Source organism: Micropterus salmoides, unplaced genomic scaffold (assembly GCF_014851395.1).
Source record: "Micropterus salmoides isolate LMB-PRFRI ecotype aquatic unplaced genomic scaffold, ASM1485139v1 Ms_hic_scaffold_2, whole genome shotgun sequence".
In the NCBI taxonomy this organism is placed as follows: Eukaryota; Metazoa; Chordata; class Actinopteri; order Centrarchiformes; family Centrarchidae; genus Micropterus; species Micropterus salmoides.
Window position 1 is genome coordinate 22,856,706 of NW_024041150.1, and position 23,012 is coordinate 22,879,717.

The 23,012-nt window shown below is 41.9% G+C and overlaps 1 protein-coding gene across 29 annotated transcripts in view; it reads right to left on the reverse strand.

The window, feature by feature from the left end:
* The window catches only part of LOC119912904 (receptor-type tyrosine-protein phosphatase delta-like), a 371,622-nt gene that overhangs the window by 136,423 nt on the left and 212,187 nt on the right, over positions 1 to 23,012 (reverse strand). For all 29 annotated transcript variants that reach the window (XM_038732142.1, XM_038732135.1, XM_038732138.1 and 26 more), the window contains exon 9: positions 15,910 to 15,947. The gene's annotated coding sequence lies outside the window, so the exon portion shown is untranslated. The remainder of the gene's footprint in view (positions 1 to 15,909; positions 15,948 to 23,012) is intronic.

Sequence of the window (23,012 nt, forward strand, 5' to 3'; positions counted from 1 at the left end):
CTCACAGATGAAACAGATTTTACAATGTTGGTGAAATAATTACTGGAAAGTCTGAGAACCAGATTACTCGCCATAATCATGTACATGGTGGGGAAGAAGTGGTTAATTTATTGGCCTGATGCCAGACAGCTTTATACACAGCCTTACGCAATCAATGATAACATCTATATAATTCACTTAGTGACCCAAATAACTTGGAAACAGTGACGGATATTTAGCATGTCCCCCATGGCAAAACATTATTTAACACCTCCTGAAGCCAGATTATTAAATTAACCCTATTTATGTTTCCAAATGATCCCTAGAGAGTTATCTGAACCTAAGATAGTTCTGTAATCACAAAAAGCGAAAACAAATCACACATTAGGTTAAAAATAGGTATGACGCTATAAAGAGTTTTTGTGTCACAAACAGGCAGTACCTTAAAGCCTCAAAAAGTGTTAAACAGTTTCCTGTAACACTAAATACTCATGACCTAAGAAGTAACAGTCAAAGTTAAAAATGTGGGGAAAACATCTTTGGTTGTTATTTATTTAAAGTTTAACATTCACATCTCAGCTGATCTGCTTCACAAGGACTCTGGGTGTAGATTGGTCCGATTTTGATTGACATCAAAGGCAATATGACTAAACAACCCTATAACCCGTCATTGTGTTTTGATTCAAATCTTGCTGTCTTTAAGAGGTCCACAGAAATATATGCCGTTGAAAAAAACCAAAGCTGCTCTGACTTTGGTAGAAAACGTTGTGTTCATTTATCGCTCAGAGTAAAAAGCTCATTCAGAAAATAGCTTTTCAGTGTTGCAATGTTGGACCAGGCCAGCTGAACCTGGAGTGAGTCCTGTAGTAATATATTATCTCGTAGCAGTGGTGCTTCCAACAGTTAGATATTAACTTTGGTACACATGACAGCAGCCTGATGTCACAATACCTACAGAGCTGGCTGCATGTAGTCTTAAATTCTGGTGAAGCTGACTACATGTTTAGTCTAGTGTGACATTGCCTCAGATTGGAGGAGCTGACCGCAGGCTTGTTACATGATTGATTAGCTTTGACTAGCTTCCAAGTAGCTAGACTAGCATACCCAAGTCCAATGTGGCAAGTCCACAGTGTTGAAATCACAGAAGCATACATGACTACAGATTATGCTGTGTGGTGGCAGCATCTATTCCCAGTGTTTATAATCCATAGTTCAGTGTGCAACAATGTATTAAAGGTAGAACACTAATTTTCAGGTCCATACTTGTATTTAGGGTTTCTGCTAGAAAATGTTTACATGTTTTAATGTTCAAAAACACATTGTATTGCTCATACTGTCTGCTGCTTCAGCACCTCTTTTCACCCTCTTTCTGAACAATCTATTTTAGCTTCTCTCTCTTTAAGGCCCCCTCCCTGAAAGCCCACTTGCTTCTGATTTTCCAACTTCAGAAAACACAGAAGAGGGGCTTAGCGGCAACATGCTAAACCAAGGCCAGCTAAGTGAGGCTATACCTCAATGATTATTGTACAAAAACACAACTTTATTCTCTAGTTTTACTGAAACTGGATCAGAGTTGATGGAGAAAATACTGTTCCTCTGATGTCCTCCGGCTGCTCTGCCTCCACCTTTGCCAATTTATGGAGTTTATATGTTACTGGTTACTTTAGCAGCTAACTACTGCTAACAGCAGCTGCTACTATGTTAGCTACTTAGTTAGCCGTGGAGTTAGCCGTTCTATTGCCCATTGTGCCTGGAGTGGAAGCTTGGTGCTCCGGGAATGTGTCTTTACACCTCTAAGATTACTATAGAAGCTCTGGACCGCTGTTTCAGAGCCAGCAGCAGCTAGCGGTTAGCAATCCATAGTGATAGCAACAAGTGAAGCTTGTAAACTTCAGTAAACTTCATAAATCACAGACACACAACCATTCTGCAGCACTTTTAAATATATTGTCTGCCACAGAGAGGGTCACTAGCATATTGTCAATGAGAACACAATGGGCTGCACTCCTAAGGCCCAAACAGCTCCGGCTGTCAGGGCATGACTAGACGTGCGCGCTTACTATCTATACTGGAACTGCTGAGTCATGAGTGGTCACCTGATTATGATGTCAAGCGGAATCAGATTTGCGATGAGGGTTATGGATGGGACCTTGGTTTGATTTAGTGTGGCGTTGGCATGGGGTGTAATGAGCTGAAAAGCAATTGGGTCCATCAAGAGATCAACTGGGATGGCGTGAGCAGCCCTGGTGTGCTGAGACAAAGACCGATATAGCAAGGGAACCAGGTTTAGACAGACTGAGTCAACTCCTGCCTGACAGTGTCCCTCTGTGGAACCTAGCTCAAGGTATCTGTCCTGTGAAACTTGACTGAATGTGTGTGTGGTCCGTGCTTGCCTGAAGCACCTATCAAGTTGGCATCCATATTGCGATCATAAAATTGAAGAGGAGTCAAGATAGTGGAAGTGAACCAATGGAAGTGGAGCAACAGAGGCCCTTTACCAAACTCATCCAGACCCCACTTCACTACTGATTGTCAGTCCACATGAAGTCACATTTGCAGCTGTGGAGGGTGCACCCTATTAAGAGGGAGGCTATACATAAGCAAATAAACTGTAATAAGCACTCTCCTCCGTAAGCGGGAAACCTCTGTCACCATAGACACTAATAGGTGCATTAGTTGCTCTGTTGTTGAGTCATACTGTATTATGTGCTGTTTCCATGCAAATGCAAAATATCCCAAAAAATGAACATGTGCTCTGTGTGCTCTATGTGTACATGTATTAGAAGCTGGCATTGAAATGGTTTGTTGAATAATCAATTAGCCAGTTGTTAATTTAAATGTCAACTTATTCTTTAAGTCATTTATTAAGCAAAAAATGCTGTTTCCATCTTTCATTGTCATCATTGTAAACTGGATATATTCTGATTTTGGACTTTCGAACGCCACAGGCAATCCTTAGTTAGCTTACAGTGCATGACCTTACTGTCAATTGGGATTGATATTTTCTCTAATTTATTTTATTAACTAAAAGATTTATATACAAGTCAAAGAAACAGATGATTTGAAAATGGAAACAAATTGCAGCCCTATTTAGCTATTTAACTCAACTTGTTTAGCATGTTTAGCTATATGGGTCCTCTTTTATTTGCCCATTCTCTACCCCACTCACTACATCTACTCCTTCTGCTGTCTACCCCTCTGAATTTCCTTTCCCAAACGAATAGTGACACACACCTCATCCCTGTCCATGTCTCTTTCTGTCACTCTCCCTCTCTCCATCCCTCCCTCTTTCCTTTTCTCTCTCTTTCAGCGGGTGCGGGCTGGCATCAGGCATTTACGAGAAGCCTCTCACCATAGCCGACTGATTATGGCCATTGTTTGCGCTGGGTCCTCCATTTTACAGTTCAGTGTTCATGAAAAGGAGCTTTTGCCACTCCTATCTGTCACCCCCTCCACCCCAAAATGTACTTTCTCTCTCTTTCTCTCTGTGTGTGTGTGTGTGTCTCTCTCTCTCTTTCTCTCTTTCTGGCCAGTGAGCCCCCACTGACATTTTCACAAGCACCTTCATCAATTTCACACCTCCAATGCCCTCCTATGCCAGTGCAGAAGGTGGGAGCAGGCGGAGGTGAATTGATGGGTGGCTGCTGACAAAGCTAGCTTGAATTCGAAGTCAGGGAGTGACAAAGTTCTCCAAGTGTAGGACAGATAGGACATGGAGGGTCATCAACATCTGTTGACACCAAAATCCACCATATAAACAACTGCAAGTGTTCAAAATCAGATATGTCCAGCATTATATGAAAATTATTGTCATGATATTGACCACACTGCCACAACATACAGTGCAATTGATGGCCTCTCAGCTTACCCTTTGCTGCCCCCTGTAGTTTGCATCTTTCTCATTTCTTCCTCCAAAGGTGAGTCATGCAACTTATGCTATAAATCCAATAACGCAATAAAAAGCTGTGATGGGAAAAGCCATCCAGAAGGTAAACATTCTCTGCACTCGCTTCCTCCCTTTAGTCTTGGGAAATTAGGCCATTCTATCATCAGCCAACTGGTGCATTTATGAGCTGCTAAAGTAAATGGCGATTGCAGCGAAGATCGGAGCTGAGGCAAAGGTAGCACATTCACCTCAACGGAGCTTTAAGGTAAATGCTTCAATGAAATAACAGAGAGGAGATGAAGGAGGAGGAGGCGGCAAGTGAAGAGAAACAGAGGAGCAAGGTGCCTCATTCACTGGCTCAGGGGTTTATGGGATTGCTCCCAGCTGTCACTCTGTGTAGTGAATCCGCAGCACCATAATATCTTAATTGTTTCAAATTAAATGCTCGTAAAATGGAAAAGGAAATGAGTTTTTCTCTCTGGCTAATCCAAAGCAGCCCCTTGACTTACATCTGGGCCTGCTTTAAGTGAGAGAGGGTTTAAAAGGTGGAATGGCTCCCACATGAGATGTCTATGGATAGGCTGGTGTGGAATTAGTTTTTATAGGTTGTGAACTACGAGCCTATCACTGCGCATATGTGAATCACATGTCTCAGAACATCCCTCGCTCTTTTTGTCTCTTTTCCTTTTATCTCCCTATCATTTTCCCTATCTCTGCATCTTCCCGTTTTATTCTGTCTTTACACATATGCACGTGAGTTTATGCATGTACACATGTATGTTTAGGTGGAGGATGTGTGCGCGCGGAGGCTTATCATAATAAACAGTCTAAATCTCCTGCGGGGATTCACACATTTAGTCCCCACCTCCATCTCCCTCTGGCACTACTGAGACTCCGCTCATTCCAAAGCACACATTCAAATCACTCAACCAGCTAAAGCTCCCTGAATGACATCAGCCTTGCTGTCAAACACACACGTACGCTCATGTATGCATGCATGCACACACACAATGCACACACGCATGTTGATGTACATGTCAGCACAGGCCCATCTCAGTCACCAAGAATAATCAGTGAATATACTGCTGTTTACTCATAGCGCATACTATTCATGCAATTTATACACTAAACATATGCCTTCTGTGTGTGAGCACAGTGTGACAGGCTTCTCGTGGCTTTTCTGAACACAATTCAGTCCAGTCTGAAAGGATATGAGAATTTCCCATTAGCCGCTGTTAACTTGACATCTTCTTTTGCATTCTTGTACAAATACTAGCTTGAAGTGAAGCTCCTAACAGGCAAATCCAGCAGACAATTACGTGTCATTACGTCTGCAAAGTGGTTTTACGGTGGGGGTAGGTGGTGGTGACGATAGGGGCACTGGAGTTGATTATTATAAAACGAAACGCCAACTGAGGAAGCCTGACAACTCTCCACGTGGAACCGGAGACTGATAAAAATAAAGACAAGAGAAAAAGAAGCGTCGCAGGGATAAGCTTTCATTTTACTCAGCAGATGGTGATACAAGGGAGTCTTGGTAAAAGTTAAACTAACAAGTGCTTGAAAAGTTTCTGATACTGCTGCCATCAATACTGCCATCTGCAGTTAGTAACATCTCGAGGAAAGCACTATTCTTTAGCATCTCTAAAAAAGCAAGTTTAGAAAAAGCTTTCTTGAAACAGTCGACAAAACGTTTTCCACTGTACATTCAATCATATCACATGATCTTTATCACCAAATAGTGTTTGCCAGATGCCTTTGCATTGACCATGTCAAAATGATAAATTTATGAAAATGAACATTTAGATTTAAAAAATGAGAACATTTGATCATACATAATTATTCGCCTACCGGCAAAATCAATCTGCCGATGAAAATCATGTGATCAAAAGCATTAGAACAGCTACTAAATGGATGTCAACTGAATCAAACAAGTTCTAACACTAAGCCAAAGTAAAGTACTGCTAATCGTGGTCAGCCTTGTCCTGTAAGTGTCCTGACTGCTGTATTCTGCTAGCTATCAGGTTTTCTGAGCACTGAGCAATATATTTATGTTAATAATGGATTCAATTATTGTATGTAATGTGGAAGATTTTTTGTTGTTGTTGTTCCATGTCTGCTGGTTACTAAGACGTTCTCGATTACAACTTCCTTAGGCGTCTGACATTTTGTGTGTATTATGCATTCAAAAATCCCAATTTGGGTAATGTTTTTGACCAGATGAGCTAAGCTAATTAAAAAGAGAATATACTGGCTGAATATGAAGGACATCAAAGAGGACACAGGCGACATTTTGACTTATCATAGCGTGGAAAGCACAGGTGCTAATAACAGCTGCTAATAACAATTAATTATAGCTCCATTCTATTGGAGTGAGTGTCCACGTAAGTGTGACAGGGAGCCAGCATCTGCACAACACCGGAAACCTGAAACTGAAGCTGCTAAATGGAATTCAGCCATTTTGAATTTTATTATTTACACCTGTGCTTTTTCTGACATGTCTATTTGTGACATGTCAATATCAAAATGATTCACTGTAAAATGGACATATTGTGACAGAAGTCAGTGGCAGGATGAATCAAATTTAATAAATACAAGCTAATGTTTAACATTTTTAAAGTTATGGCCATCTTGAGGTTTGACAAAAGAGGCCAAAGCCCAACTATGATGACATTATGTTTCTAGTACTAATCTGTACATCCCGCTGCCCTTCACGGAATTTAATCTTTAGCCGATGTTTTCGCTGCCAAACTCTTCATTAAGGTCCATCTTCCACTTTGCCTGCGTGCTGCGTCGTTTGTAATGTACTGAATACTGAGTATTCTCCATCCTCTCCTCTGATGCTTCACATCCCATCTCTCCCCTCTAATCTCTACTGTTGGTTCTTTCATTTCCATCTCTCTCCGCACCTCCAGTACCCTCTCTCTTCCCTTTCTAGCATCCTCTTTCCCTTCTCTCTGCCCTCTCATGTCTCTCTCATCACCTCTACTCCTACCATCCGTTTGCTTTTGTCTTTTGTTTTTTTTTGTTTCACCTGCACGCTACGCAACATCTCCTCCTCTTCTCCGCTCCCTCATGTGCTTTTGGATACTCTCCCACCCTTCCTCTGTTTTTCTTCTTGTTTCTCCCACTTTTATTACCTTTTCTGTCCTGTCTGTCTGATTATCTTGTTACCATTGCTCTAGCAGCAAATTATCTTGACCCAATCCCCTTTTCTTATCCTTACATCTTCCCCATCGACATCTCCTTTGTGTCACTTTGACTTCTTTCTTTGCACTACTTAACCAGCCTTTATATTTTCCCTTATTCTCCTTTAACATATCCTGCATTAGTTGCCCCTATACCTTATGACGGAATATGCCCCATCGCTGCCAGTCTCACACTCTGTCTCACTCTCTCTTCTCCTTTCCTCCCCTCTGTCTGCCATGTTTGTGGCCTTTCGCTCTGTGCACATCTAATGGCTGGGGTGTAATCCACTGGCTAATCTGCTGACAGCCTGTGTGACAAGGCATTAGCTTTGTGTCACTGCCTACCATGCTGCCTCTCAGCATGTGTGTGTTTGAGAGGGAGAGTCAGAAAAAAGAGAGAAAGAGAGAGTCTATGAATGCTAGTGTGACCGTATGCATACAAAATATGTTTGTAAAACTTTGCGTATATGCTAGCATGTGTGATGGGGTGTAAGTAATGGCTTATGCGTTTGTTGCTCAATGTCAACTGGATGCCCAAGCGTAAAATTGATACTCTACCGTGTCAGTTTTGCATGACCTTTCACCCTTCCATTTTTTCCACTATTTATGTCAGCTGCTGTTATTTTTTTCCTTCTCTATGCGTTGTAGCAGTTTTAATAAGATGCCAGGTCACAGCGCTAGTGGATGCAGCAAGAGGCAGACTGGGCAAGACAGGCCAAAGTAGCCTTGTCAGGGTGCCTCGCTGCTCTGTCAGGCATACAGCCATGTCAAATAGGGCTCAGTTTGTAACCCAGTAGCGGATTCTCTATTATTTCCGCTGTAATAGTTGCGACATAATTGTATTTCTTTCAGCAGAAGCTTTTCTATTACATTTTGACCCAAGGCTGCTGCTTTTTTTTTGATTATTCGAGCAATTGTTTCGTCTATTCAATATCTATAAATAGTGGCAAACTGCTCAGAAACACAAGCTGAGTTTCTCAAAATCTACGGTGATAATAAAATTGCTTGTTTTCTCTGAGTCATTCCAAACCAAATATTATTGAATTTAGAGCAATATATATATATATACCGAGGAAAGCAGAAAAACCTCACATTTCAAAAGCTGGAAACTAATCTAACTAAAATAGAAGTCTCTGTCTGTCATAAGATTTTCTCAACAACTGCTCATCCAATCAAATTCACACTTGGCGGGTGTATTGCTGAGGACCCAGGGAAGTGCAGTATTGTTTGCGAGCTCCTGAGATCTAATGGACATATTGATTAGTAATGCATGCATCCTGGTAGCTCACCTGGTAGAGTGTGCGAGTACTAAGGCCCTTACTACAACGGCGTGGGTTAGATTTTGCTGCATATCATCCCCTTTCCTGTCTCTCTTCAGCTGTTCCTATCTAATAAAGGCAAAAAGCCCCTCAAAAAAAGAAGAAGAGAAAAGAAGTACACACTGTGTAGTGTATTGAGAGGGGACATTTCAAGCATCAGCGATGTAACTTTCAGAATTAATGCTTTTGTTCCCGGATATAGCCTGGTCCTTTCTGAACAGGCACATATTAAACAGGCTGCACTAGTGACTTAAACAATGAACTGATAATTAAAATAGTTGTTGACTGACTGATCATTCCAGCTCAAGTTACAGGCTTCATATAAGGGTGTCACAGGATCATGCGTGGGCCTGTAACTCCATGCATGTCCAGTGGCTGTTAGGTATGCTCCACAGCACAAGCAGAACTCATATTGCACTTGCCCACATGTCTCTCTTTCTAGCTTCTGTTCCTTTTCTTTAGTGGTCCCCTCCCCTGTCTCCTCCTGAGTGATCCCGTTATCACAGCTGACCCCTCACTAGATCTGTCGACAGCCAAAGAGATTACACCGAAAGCCGCGGAACACATTGGGCTCCCTGTTTGACGTTTGTGTGGGGGGGATGCCTGATCCCCTGATGCTGATAAACTGGCCAAAGCTTTGGGGATTCAAGAAGGTCCTGTCGGGAGTGGGGTAGGGTGAGGTGTGGGGGTGCTATAGTCGACTTTTAGTCTACTTCTAATCACTGGGCTTTTCAGAAGGGATAAGGGAAAGGAGAAAGGGAGCTTGGTTTGGGACAAAATTTGGGCCTGGAGCTGGGGATAAGGTTGTTGAGCTTTGATTTGATCACAGTTTGCTTGACAGCCTTTGAGTGGCATGTTTGATCCAATCTACACTGCACTTAAAACATGCTATACAGCGTGGGTGAAATACAATGATAATTACAAAACAACAACAAAAAAAATGCAATACTTTAATAATCCCTGAAGGGATTCTCTAATTCATCTACTACACCGTCACAGCTATAGAGCAGATTGTAAATTCACTGCCTTGCACAACTCTTCTTTAAATCCATATCATCAACAGGCATGTGTCACGGATAACATAACCTTGCTTTTCATAGCTGCTCATAATTTGTATTATATTAGTCTTATTGGCACGGTGCTACGGATGCCTTCTTTACTGAACATTTTCCAGCTAATGAATCATAATCCCAGGAGAACTGTGATTCATTTCATTCATGCTAATTTCTGGGTATTCCTTGATCCATCCCTCCAAACTCCCCCTTTTTTTTTTGACTGTTGCCGCATGGGGGATACTTCTGCCATTCAAGTGAGAACACAGCACAATTATCATTGATTCACGCACCATAAAAGCAGAGCAGAGAGAGACAGACTCTTATGAAACGTGGCTTGCCAATATACTGTCAGAGAAGCAGGCTTGATGGCTCACTCGTCCGTGGCCTCCGCATCATGTTGTCTTCACCAGCTGTTGTTTGACAGAAAGGGATTCTTCCCGCAGTGTTTCAAAGACACAGCTATCAACTTAAGAGGCTTGACAGCAACACACTATGGAGCCGTTTTTCTACTGTATTATAATAGGTATTACCGGTGGAGCATCTGCAAATGGCATAACACAAAACAACAGCAACAAATTATATAGAAAGACATTCTCTAAAAGTAGAATGGAACCCTGGTGGTCTCTATCTCCATAAAATAGCAAAGCGTTTCTTCACAATTCTGGATTGATACCGTAAAAAGCTGTCGTGCTGTTCTATGTATGTATGTAAAATACACTTTTTTTCAGCATTTCAAGGTGTTTTTGTGTTATAATATTGAGTGATTGCAATGGAATCAAGACCAAGAAAAGTGCACCATCCAATACAGTCCTTGGAAGCAGTGAGAGAAACGGCCTTTTATTGATCTGTCCTAATTACAGGAGTCAATAAAATTTATGGCTTCCAGTCTTGCCAGAAGCCACTTATATGGCATACTGACTTAAGCAATCACTTTTAATGGCAAGTGATCATATGATATACTGTTCTGCCAAACAAAAACAGTACAGGATAAACATGGAGGGGTGTAAAATCCAGTCTGGAACCACATTGCCAAACGAGGCTGTCAGAGCTGAGCAGTTGTTTTTATACTCTGTCTGAACAACAATTGATAACAAATCATATAATACACCACTACCTGCCATTTTGTGTGGCTTCCCAAAATTCAGTACAGTGCTATAAATATGAAAATAACAGCAATGCAATGCTTTCACGATCTTTTTAAAAAATATATTTATTTTACCAATTTCCTGAACTACGCATGTCCTTCCAGTATTCAGTCAACTTTAACCATGTCAGCAAAATATGCAACATCCTTGCAACCACATTCTACACCATCACCAGTACAAATCAGCATAGTTGAGGCTCCAGGCTATTTGAAAGACACTGTTAAAACCACCGTCTGCCTGTGTAGACAGTAAACATCAATGTACAGTACAATGCCGAGCTGCTGAGCTTGTTGGTGCTGATTGTGAGAGTAGGGCCAAGCTCCCAACACTTAGTAGATCATCGTAATTAAAACATAAATTGGAGGTATTGAGCTGCATGCAGTCGCCAGTGCAGGCTCCAGGGAGGCATTGATTCATGCATGCACTTGGAAGCAATTGCTCTGATTTGCACAGAGTAAAATAGAGAAGCCTTGTAAATAAAATCAATCGCAAACAAGCTGCCTAGGCTCTTCAAATAATGCTAGAGGTATGCGCGAGCATGGCGTCATGGGAGAAATGCAATCTTTACTGTCAATGCAGGATAAGATACAGCACATTTAAGGTATGTGTCTGAGGACAAATCCTTTAAGAATACTGAATTATTAGATAATTGTTGATTGATTTTGATGGCCCAGTGGGGTATTTGAAGAAAGAGGAGGCACTGGTTTCCACAAACGAATGTCAGGTCAGTCTTCATCTTGCTCTTTTACCACTCTAATATGAGTTTCAGAAAACATAAACTTTCACCTTTCAAGCTTAAAAAGTCAGCCAACCCACCCACATGCTATCAAGAGTCAGAACAAAGTTCTTTGTGCTATGTTTCAGTGTTTAGTGTTCAGTGTGTGGTTGACAATTAACCACACCTGCTGACAACTAACACAAAGGAGGAAAACATTACCCATAATGTGTTGTTTGTTCACAAATTTATGGAGAAGCAACGGAAAGAGAGTTTTTAGAGACCACAGTAACCTCATGAAAAGGCATATTTTCTCTGCTATTTCTTCACTAAATGTTGAATTTAAAATGCCCTGTTAAATTGTTCCAGCTAGGCTGCTAGGCAGTGTGGAGCTTTATCTCAGTCAGCCATATTTGTTAGTTTGAAAGCAGTCCTAATTTCCTCCTAATACACAGAAGTCCCCCTTAATAAATATAGCCAAGAACAAGAAAGCTTTGTGCAACTAGTGGACTTTGATGTGCATCTGAAGTCTGAATAAACCAAAGTCTGTCTTCTGATTATGGATAATGGAAAGGATAAAGGTCTAGAGTCATAACATCACAACCCTGATACAATCTTTATTACATAGCATTTATGTTTATGCTGAACAGGAACGGGATATTCTCATAAATATGCACAGAATGTAGGTACTATTCACACAGATATGGTGATATCATTTGCACACCTGCTACAGTACAAGACCTGTAGGAGTATCCATTTAGAAAATTACATTCCTAGCTTGTGAAATGTTATTTTTCTAGTAGGTTTGTACTCAACTGTGGAATTTTCTGCTTTGGTTTTTCTAAACTAATTACTCCAGATACTTCATATTAGATAGAAGTGATACATACTTCTGCCCAGGAGGTTACCTAAGGAATAATCCCGTCAAGCAGAGCTGTATAAATCTGGCTATTCCTTTGACTTTACTGACTTTACTTTAAAGGTTCACTTCCAAACCCTGCAGGGTTTTTCCCCTTTCCTTTCTTTGTAAAGCTAACATAGCGTGATGAAAGAACAGAAGCCCAAGCGTTGCTATCTGCAGAGGTGCCATGTGCTATAGCTGAAGGAATATTACCTAAAAGGGCTCTTGGCACACACCTGAACCCTGTGCTCCACATTTATAAAATTTACATGTTGAAATCAGTTACACAACAGCTACACAAACTATACTTCAGCATGAAATGTATTTTGTAACAGCAAATGTTATGAACATAAATGAAATGGGGGTGTGAATTTAATTCATGTCTGTGTAATCCCTGATTTCTGGGAATGTATTTTAGACTAATCATCATGCTGTGGGCAGTGTCCTTCACTACTGTCATCAGCCTCAGATGGGAAAAAGGGTGAAAGGATAAAAGTAAAAGAGGGACGAGTGAGAGAGGAGCGGATACAGATGAGTGCCGGCATGAAGACAGCTATGGCAGAGACAGAGGCTCCAGAGAAAGAGTGGGCTGGATGTATAGGGAAAATTGGAAAGGGAAACAACAGAGGGAGGGTAGAAGCAGTCAAGAGGAGGGGCAGGGTAGCAAGAGGATGAGAGAGGGTAGAAAGGAGGGAGATGAAGGAGAGGAGGAAAAATGGAGAAAAGCTAAGGAAGGTGGTGGCAGGAAAAGCTTTTCCTCCTAGCCGTATACGGTATCCTCAAAGCGTCTTTCATCCGCCCTCACGTCGACAGCCGAGGTTGAGGAACCCCTCTGCAAACTCCACACACTCAATCATGCTAAAAAACGTCCTTTGACTGTAATCAGTCTACTTTTTGGCATCATACAAAACCCTTTTTGTGCATTGTGTTGCTACAGGGAACTGCTTAAAAAGGAATATAGAAAGCCCAAAAAGGTTTCCTCTAATTAAAGCCAAAATGAGCCTCATAAGCCAGCTGAATATTGAAGCCTTTCTAGCTTTAGAGACAAAGCCAAAATTGATGATTTGTTTTTCTTTTATTCTACAGGAAATCAAACGAGCACTCACACAGGTATCTTAGTACCGAGAGAAAGGACAAACATTAGCATTTAAGCACAAACATGCATCCTGATAAAATATCTTTCTTGTATTGTCACAAGGGTCAAAAGAAATTTTACTAGATACATTAAGTATGCACACACACACAGTCAACGCCTGGGCAAAGATACACACTTACATATACACAGCCTGAGTAAATGCTATGAGCAGAGAGGAGACAAAGGAATTAAAGTGAGGCTGACTAACAGAGTATGACATGTCCAAGGCCTATCACTAATTATGCCCCCACTGCTACAAACTGTTCCCTTCCTATGATCTACTGAAACAGGAGACACGGGGAAATGGCTGCAGCAATTACTGCTGAAACCACCCCACAAGTGAAGTGTATTTTAGTCATAAGAATGTGTCAGGATATAGGAGCAGTCATTTTAATAATAAAGAAACCCTACTTATAGTATGTTTATAGATAGAGATGTTGATGGCATTAAAGGGGACCGATTATGCCTTTCCTTGTTTCCTGTCATATCTATAATGTTACAATGTCAGATGTTCATGTTAAATTTGGCCCAAACTTACAATGATGAGGGAAATGTATTTGAAAGAAATTCCTGTGAGACAAAACCTCATATCCATATAGATATATTTCCATATATGGTCATTTGCTCCAGGCACAGAACACCGGTCACACCAAAAAATTAACGCGCAGCCCCATCCTCCTGGCAGCCGCTACGCTCAGTCCGTGTCTACCCAACAACATGGGGCGAGTTCAAGAGACAGAAGCATCCACAGCTTGTTTCAGACAGAGGCTGAAATGAGGGCCTATGTGAAGGGCCCATATAAGATAGAAAATCATTGTTTATTTTGAGTATAATAGGTCCCCTTTAAAAGACTTTAAAAACTTGAAACTAAAACGAGTGGCACAATTAATAAAGCGCAGTTCATGTCTTGTGGTGAACAACAACTTAAAAAGGCTTCTCTGACACAATTGAGCAAACAGGAACAGGCAATCCATTACTTTCTGACTGGAATTTTCCAAACATGAGTTGGTTCACGTAGCCAGAACAGATCTGTTTATCTGGACCAGCATGCATATTAATCAGCTAAAGGAAATTAATTTAATGTAAACATCTATTAAGCCAGAATCATTTTTTAAACTGCACTATATAAACTGGAAGTGTTTACTACAGGCTTACATTCCCTTGTTTGGACTGGAGACTGTGATTTGGTCCAGCCTGATGAGTTCAGCTTTTTCTGGACCTAGCAGTTGCTTGCAGGTGATTCAGAGAGTCATGTTGTGTTTAACTGGGAAGTTCACCAGTGCCTATTAACAGCACTAAATGTCTAAAAATAGTTTTTCTTCATTTGTGGACTGTGATGATTTCTGTTGCAACCCTACTATGTGATTTAAGCTGGTAAGATGGATCTATTTCTATTTCAGTGCCATCTGTGCTGCAATCTCAAACTTTTAAAAGATTTGCAGGTTTTGGTGGAGAGACACTTGAATTAGAAACCAACCTAGAAATGCAGGGATCACTTTAAAGCAAAGGATAGCAAGCAAATCTTATTCTTATAGCACCAGACAAGAGAGGCTAAAGGCCAAGATTTCATGCTCATCATTGTTTCCCAGAAATTTCTGCCTTTGATGTGTCTTTGATTTGTGAAGTCCTCTTTAGACATGGTACCTTCAACATCACTAGGTATAATTATCTTGGTGGTTTGATTCATTTACATATTCTGAAGGTCTCCTGTATAGTCTGTGTCGAATCTGTGCCCACATAACATGGTGGTTCTAGACCGATCAGCCAGCACTTGCACAATATATAGCATCTGGCTCAGACGACTAGGTAATGCGGGAAGCTCTCTGTTAATCTTGTCTTTTACACGGATGAACCAGTTCCCTTGTTTCAAAGACAATTTTTCCAAAATATGCTTTCTTTTAATCGAATCTTCAGCTCCAAAATGCTTTCCATGATCAGCTTGCGGACTGTAATATATCAACCTCTTTTCAGATTTGGCTTACGTGAGCCACCTGATACCACCACTATTGTCTCACCTATTGACCAAACAAAGCCCTAGAGTATCAATTAGGAAATATGAGGCATTCTTCTAATACACTTTTGCGGTGTGCTTAGCAAACACACAAGCATTAGACAGTACAAACAAAAGCAGATGTGGTTCATTTAGCAAACAATGTGTACACACAAACTGAACACCCACAAATATTTATGTTGTTATCCAATGACCCACATGCCCACTTAGATGTGTGGCACCCCTCTAGTCTTCCATAGTGCACTATTGCATGGGAGATGATGGGCGAGGCTGAGATGTTGCGGCATGCCATTTATCTCTGTCAGACGTGGTTGAACACAAGTTCTTATTGGCTGGGCAGGATTCGTGATTGCTAAAGCGGCACCCCAGTCTCTGAGGCCATGCTAATTAAACAGTGGGGAGAAAAGAGCAAGAGGCCGTCACTCTCTACCCTCTGAGGCTCCATTCCGCTGTAACCAGCATTAACACGGTCCTGAGACTGAGCAGAAATGGAAACCCAGCTTAAAATGCCGTGACCCATCTTTGTTATTGACTATACAACGATTCTTGCAACGGATTTGATCGCAAAAGCTTACCTCTTAGCACTCAAGCAACCTTCCCAACAGTTCAAGAGCTGCAAGACAACAACAACAAACAAAAAATCTGCATGTTAGATTGCATTTCATTCATAAATGTCATAAAAGCTGTTATGATAAAAGGTTGATGTCATTTGTGGGAAAGCGTTCAAGAGGCATGGGTGAAGATTGCAGTAGGTTTTGTTGTTGGGAAATCATTTTAATCACAGCTACAACAACGCGGTTATCTGCTGCCCTCAGCTGAGCACACATTCAGCACTGCCATTGCTTTTTATTGTGTAAAGGGCAAACATTTATTACCCACTGATTACATTTGGCAGGCATATGTGTCTGACACTTAAGCCCTTGTAATTTTCCAACCCGTTACCAAAACCCCTTCATCACCACTGATATTCAATCACTGCTTGAATGTGGTATATCTCCCATGGATTTCATTTGGGAAAAATGAGCTGTGAGAACAAAAGGGGAAATGGGAGTAGCTTTTTAGTTTAGTACTAATTAAAATGTGGGCGGCACGCAAAAGGTCAGATATTGACCCCAAAAAAAGGAGAAAAAAGTGGGCACGTCACTGCTGATTGTGTGCATAAGGCGCTCAAGGTCTTGCAGATTAGCACCAAATTCACATTTATAAAAGGGAATCGAGAGGGATGGGAGAGAAAATTAGTCGTGTGACTGATCAACAGCATATATGCCCCCCCCATTTTTTTTCCAGCTGGGAGATGAAATTCAGGCTTTGCAATGGTTGCCAGCGCAATTGATTCTGGCAGAGGAATATGACTGCAGAGTATGAGGGCAAAGTATCTGAATAGCTGCTGTCAAAATGCTGAAGGGGAATTTATTCCTAGTTTATATGCAAGCTATATCATGGAGTTACTGAGACTAAATGGTTACAGTTTCATGTACAGTATGCAGTCATTTCACCTGCGTACAATCACTGAGCTGTTCAGACACAGGCTTATGGGTGCTGTGCCTGAATGCAATGAAAGCATACAGTAATTTGAATCAGAATCAGCTTTTATTGCAAGGTACGTGTACACATACAAGGAATTTGACTCTGGATTGTACATTGCTCATGATGTGCTTACTCATACAAAAATACAAAATCACAATAATAAAAATAAAATAAAATCAGACATAGACTTCAGTGTAGACAACACAAATATACACACTATGAACAAAAACAATATAGACATATTGACAAATAGTGCAGTGAGCACAGTGCAAAGGACGCAGGAGTACGTACATGTCGGAGATGGATGTGATATACAGGTACATATACATGCATACATGTACACAGTGCAATGAAGCAATGCAATGGATGCTGGAATAAATAAGTATAAGTATTTTGTGCAGGAGTAATGACTTGAGGTAGGTGGATTTGGTATACAGTATCTACGATATGACAATAGAACCATATGAACAGCACTGAAATAGAGAATGGTGAATAAATAATAAGTGTTAGACAGTAAACAGGTGGCTGATTAGAGGCAGAGTTACTGGGTTATTGCACAAGAATTGTTCCTGACACTGTGAGTCAGAAATCAACTGTTCATCAGAGTATTGGCTTGTGGGAAGAAACTGTTCCTAAGTCTGTTGGTTTTGGCATACAGTGCTCTGTAGCGCCTACCAGAGGGGAGAAGCTGGAACAGATTGTGTCCGGGGTGAGATGGATCTGCAGTGATGTTTCCTGACTCAGGAAATGTATAAGTCCTAAATGGAGGGCGGGTTGGCACCAATGATTTTTTTCTGCAGTCCTGACTGTCCGTTGTAGTCTGCTCCTGTCCTTTTTGGTGGCAGATCCAAACCAGACAGTGATGGATGTGCAGACGACAGACTGGATGATGGCTGTGTAGAACTGGATCAGCAGCTCCTTAGGCAGGTTGAGCTTCCTGAGCTGGCGCAGGAAGTACATCCTCTGCTGGGCCTTCTTGATGATTGTGTCCGTGTTGGGCTCCCACTTCAGGTCCTGGGAAATAGTGGATCCCAGAAACCTGAAGGTGAGTTTGGTGCTGAGGATGTCCGGGATGATGGTGTTGAATGCCGAGCTGAAGTCCACGAACAGGATCCTTACATGTCCCTGGAGAGTTGAGATGTTGCAGGATGTAATGCAGTTGACTGCATCATCCACTGACCTGTTAGCCCTGTAGGCAAACTGCAGGGGGTCCAGCAAGGGGCCTGTAATGTCCTTCAGGTGGGCCATCTCAGGACTTCATGACTACAGATGTCAGGGCAGCCCTGTAGTCATTTAGTCCAGAGATGTTCACACAGCTCCAGTGATCTGTTGAAGATCTGTGTGAAGATGGGGGCCAGCTGGTCTGCACAGATTTTCAGGCAGGATGGAGACACACCATTGGAGCCAGGAGCCTTCCTGATCTTCTGCCTTTGAAAGAGGTGGCTCATGTCCTCCTCACAGATATTGAGTGCAGGTGAGGGGTCAGAGAGGGGGGGTGGCAGTGTGTCAGAGGAGGAAGTGACTGTTTGAAGATGGTGTTGGAGCGGGGGAGAGGTGTGACTGTGGGTTTTTCAAACCTACATTAAAAGACATTCAGCTCATCTGCCAGTTGTTGAGTACCAGCAGTGTTGGGGGATGGTCTCCTGTAGTTGGTGAGTGTCAGCAGGCCTCTCCACACTGACACAGGATCACTGGCTGCAAAGCTGTTTCCTAGCTTTTCAGTGTAGCTCCTCTTTGCTGCTTTGACCTCTCTTGTCAGAGTGTTCCTGGCCTGGTTATACAGGACTCTGTCCCCACTTCTGAAGGCCTCCTCCTTGGTCTGACAAAGCTGCCTGAGTTTCACTGTGAACCAGGGTTCTTGGTTCTTGTATGTGCGGAAGGTTTTAGTCTGTACACACATGTCCTCACAAAAACTGATGTAAGATGTTACAGTGTCAGTGGCTGCAGCCTCAAAAACATTCCAGTCAGTGCAGTCAAAGCAGGCCTGTAACTCCAGCTTTGACTTGTTGGTCCATCTTTTCACAGTCTTTACAACAGGTTTAGCAGATTAAATTTTTTGTCTGTATGTCGGGATAAGATGAACCAGACAATGATCAGAGAGTCCCAAGGCTGCACAGGGAACAGAGCGATAGGCGTCCTTTAAAGTAGTGTAGCAGTGGTGTGTTAGTGTCCATGGTGGGACGCCTAATATGCTGTCTGTACTTTGGGAGTTCGTGGCTGAGGTTTGCCCTCTTTTTTCTCCAGGATATGACAAATCCTTTCTCATTTTAATATATAAAATAGTATTCGATCTGTTTTCATAATTACCATGAACTCAATATTGTCTACATGCCAGCTTGTTATGTGTGAACACTGACATTTTGCAAATCTGATATACTTGAGTTTAAAAAATCCATTTTGAATTAATCTTATAAAGATGATGCTCAGCATCAGCTATGTCTCGCACTAGAGGAATGTAATGAGAACATAATTTTGGAGGGAGCAAATGAGAGAGAGCAAAACACAACGGAGGGTTAGGAAAGAGGAAAATGGTACCCCCATTGTGTCGGATCCATCCCTCCACTAAAAAGATTTCCTGACCGGTGGGGAATACATAAAATGATTAATAGGTACACTCCAGCAATCAGCAGGCAATAAGAGAGCCAACTGTCAGAGGTCCTACCGCCCTTTGTAGATTTATGGCTAATAAATGGCCATGAATGTAGCCACTCTGGTACTATCGGAACCTCACAGGGCCAGTTGGTTGGAGATACAGAGGGAAATGAGTCAGTTTTTTAAAATGCTGAATACTGTGGGAATATGTGGAGATGCAGAAAATAAATCCCAACTGAAAATTCTTTTGCCTGTCAGAAACTGAGAATAGCTCTAGACAATAAGGTTCCTTCCCTAAAATAGACAGACACATTTAATGGTGCCCAAGCCTGTGTTCACTTTAGTACAGTACTGCTCATCATTCCACAGTATGCTAAGATAGTGCGCTTAACAGTACTAATTAGATAGTTTGTTAAACTAATTTACTGCACAGTGTATAGTGTACATTTCAATCTTAAAAACTCCACAGAGTCTAATAGATTTAACAAGCACTGCGTCTATTCAGCTGCAGTTTGACAACACCTTGACAGGTTTTAGATGATGCCTTAGATATCCCCAAGTAATGAAACTAGCACGTGTAACAACTGGGGAAATAGACGTGATGACCTTCTTAAAACACCATCTGTTGCGCAGCACAACCACAGCAAGGCAATATTAGCCAGTGAGGCTGAAAGAGTCACATTATATGACACCCACAGTGTTCCACTGCACTGTAAAAGGCAAAATGCAGTATCTCAAAACGATTTAATTCAAAAGCCTGTGGAAACCCGTCTTAGCTATTGTAATTAAAAGGATGGTAAGATCTGAATGGCAGAGAAGCTACTGTAAATCACTATGAAAAGTAAAATGAGAGCACTGTTGACATTTCCATGTGCATCTTTGACAAGCGATCTAGTAGCAAAGAAAGTGCTTTGACCTTACCAGTGCTCCCCGCCCCCACCCCACTCACCACCTGCCTTCAGTTCATGTACTTAAATTTTTCAGGATTCAAGACATTTCTTTTTCTGTACACCTTGGCGTCAGGGTCACTGTCCTCAACCATCTTCCCTCCCCAACCCCCCTTCCTGATCTTTTCCCCTCCCTCTTTCGAAATTCTCTGTCCATTGCCCTCCTGACAGCCACCCATCAACCTGGGTGCAATTTAAAAAGCCCTTCAACAGCTGCCATTCCACAGGGCTGGCTATCAGTCCAGCTGCCAAAGCCCAGACAGGGACTCTGCTTCAGCAAGCAACTTTGAACGTCAGGTTGGTTCCCCCCAATTCCAAATAGACTGAAGGTGAAAGACTCTATTTCTTAAAGATCGGTTCAGCTGAAGACAGGGTGACTTAGGTGGAGTTTCGAGGCAGCACTGTTACTTCCTTACTGACATATTACAGCCAACATCTGGCAAGCAGTGTTGTGGTCTGGAGACAAATAGTTTGACTTCATGTAGGCTGATGAACATGATTTAATAACAGTAGCAGGAAGCAATGTGTTGAATTATATTTGCAAACATTATGAGGCTTTGGTTAAAAAAAAAAGAAAAAAAAAAGAGGAAAAGGTTCCTGGAAGAACACTGTAAGGGAGGAATATTTAGGGTTCTGCAGAGATTTATCATGTGCCTCTGTGTTTGAGCCAAAGCAGAGTTGTGCCTGCCTGCCTGCCTGCCTGCCTGCCTGCCTGCCTGCCTGGCTTCTTGCGAACATTGCATGCATTGCTTGTGCGCATGTTGCCTGAAACAATCAAGCGAAAACAGCTCAGGCTTGAGGCTAGGCAGCCTGCTGCTGTGCACTTCTCTACGCCATATGTCTTTGTCAAAAATATTTGCTGTTCGCCGAATGAGGGATGAAATCAATCCAAGTGCTATTTTCCCAGTTGCTCTTTCTTGAAGGCAGCAAAAGTGTACTGATACTTGCCAGATCAGCCCACGTTGTCAAATGTAACAACTGGCCACCAGTGACATTCGCAGACGGGACCATCTGGTCTCCAGCGTCCTACAGTCGTTTACGGAGAGAATGGAATGGCTGAAGTCTTTCTCCTCTTCTCCGTCTCAATTAGCAACTGGGAGAGATGGATGTGAGAACTGCTCTGGTGTTATGGACCAATCAAATATGTGTGCTATGTGCCAGTTGGAATATATGTTGAGGTGAGGAGATGTGTTGAGGTCCATAGAGACTGGTGGACTAAAAACTTTCACTAAGAAGAACTGAACAGATGTACTTGCTGGCTTTCATTTTCTGTAGTTTCACCCACTCAGCTGGACTTCTAGTACACTCTATCTACTGTACACTGCCTGAAGACAAAATCAACAGCCCAGCAAGGTTGTGTCAAGGCACTCGATAACACACACACACACACACACACACACGGTCTAATAATAAACTTTTTTAGAGTTGTACTTAGAGTTGAGCTTTTGAGCAAAATGTTATGTATGTATGTCACAGCTACTTTACATTTTACTGATGGTCTAATGCAAATATTTAGAAGGTCTTCCAAGTAGCTGCTGCTGATGTGTAGGTCCATATAGCAAAAGGCCCTTTCAGCTGAATTGTGTATGTAACTGAAGGAGTGAAGCTATTTTCAACTACTGCTCCTGGACTGTCTACAGCTATTATGTTGGAGACTCTTGCTGTCCGGCAAAGCTTTTAGTCTATTGTGTAGCAGCATCAGTTTTGCCCACAGCCACAAGACCACATGGACAAAAGCTCCAGTTGGCTAGGTCACACTGCGATGTACCTGGGGGATGTATGCGTGTTTTGCATGGACTGGGGAGGGTAACTGTTGGGTCCATTAACATCAGAGGGGACTGCAGCTTCCAAGCTGAAAAATTGCCCTAAGCGAGCTGGCATTATGGGGAAGCATCTTCCCTGATTCCATTCAGCACAGAAAGTTAATGGAGTTGAAGTGGGTCGTCTAGAGTTAAATTGAATCTGCTGCCAATGGAAAGGCTTTGATGTAGCAAAGATTAAGCAATTGTTGTAATTTTCTGTGCTAGCCCATAGTACCGTCAGCCTCAGAGAGCAACCCTTTTAAAATATTCTGAATCCATCAGTGGTTGCTTTACTCTGTTAGTAAGCAACATGCAGTGAAATACAATAGCAACTGTTCAGTGTGCTTTAAATGTAGGAGAAATATGTTGACTTTTCTTTTTCTTTTTTAAAAGAACCAGGGCTGTATTCATCTTATAATCTAGGGATGTCAATATGATGTGAAAACAGGTCAAAACAGCCAAAATGGATGATGATAAAAGTATTTTGTTTGGCCAGCACTTTGGTGAGAGTGAGGCAGTCATCAGAAAACTACAGTGAAAAGCAAGATTTTCAGGGGACTCAAGATTTTATCATGTAATTGAAGTCGAGGTTCTTAACAGTTCCAAGTTTTTACTGAAACGTCTTTTGTATTTGCAGCATATGGCTCATGGTCCCCTTTTTTGTTTGTTTTGAGGAATACTTCTGAGAATGAGTAAGGTCACTCTAAAACTCTTAACAGCTTCACTTCAGCCACCAAGTGCAGGAGACGTCATGGATCTCTGGTGGGATATATCAGTTAATGGTAGAAGTGTCCTTCCCGTGCCCTTCTG